Consider the following 815-nt stretch of genomic DNA (forward strand, 5'->3'; position numbering starts at 1 on the left):
AACTTCAGGTAAAGTAGAAAACTTAAAAACCACCAAAACCAGAGAATTTCATTAGTATATTTTTTCGCTTGTGAGAAAGAGAACTTGGGAGTTTGTGTATCTATATCTATACATGCAAAATAAAGAACAACAAAAACAATTAATAATACAGCAATAAAAACATAGTTAAACAAGACAAGAGAGTCGAGTCGCGGTAAAATAATGTTTAAACTTCATACATTGGGCGTGTAAAAACCCCAAGAAATGGATATGTAAATCTTTAATGACAACTACCGGCCGGTGGCATGGCGCGGCGCACTGTTGTCCAAAATGACTTATCTCGTTGCAAAAATCATAACTTTTGAACGGATTGAGTTAGCGGTACAATTTTTCTTTTTATTTGAAGGACATTTCTAGGGCTGTTATACCAATGAATTTCAATAAAATTATTTCACAGGGTGTTTCGGAATCATCGGCCAAAAACAGATTTTCTTTAAAAAAAAAGTTTAAATTAAAATTGGTATGCCATTTTGTAGAAATCACTAATCCACATTTAAAAACAAAATTTCAAAAAAATACAATGTCCCGTTTTCGAAAATTTTATTTTTCAAAAAAAAATTTCAAATTTTTTTTAAAAATCCAAAAATTATTTTTTTTGAAATTTTATTTTTGGCTTATATTTGAGTTATATAAGTGCTTCTTCACAAAAAGTTTCGTTGAAATCGAATAAGCCGTTTTGGAGAATATCGGATTTGAAAAAAAACGGTTTTATGGCAGGTACCGTAAAAAATCCATTCGGTTCCATTCATTAAGCCGAATAGGGTATGTGTACCAAT

This window comes from Episyrphus balteatus, chromosome 1 (genome assembly GCF_945859705.1).
Source record: "Episyrphus balteatus chromosome 1, idEpiBalt1.1, whole genome shotgun sequence".
Lineage (NCBI taxonomy): Eukaryota > Metazoa > Arthropoda > Insecta > Diptera > Syrphidae > Episyrphus > Episyrphus balteatus.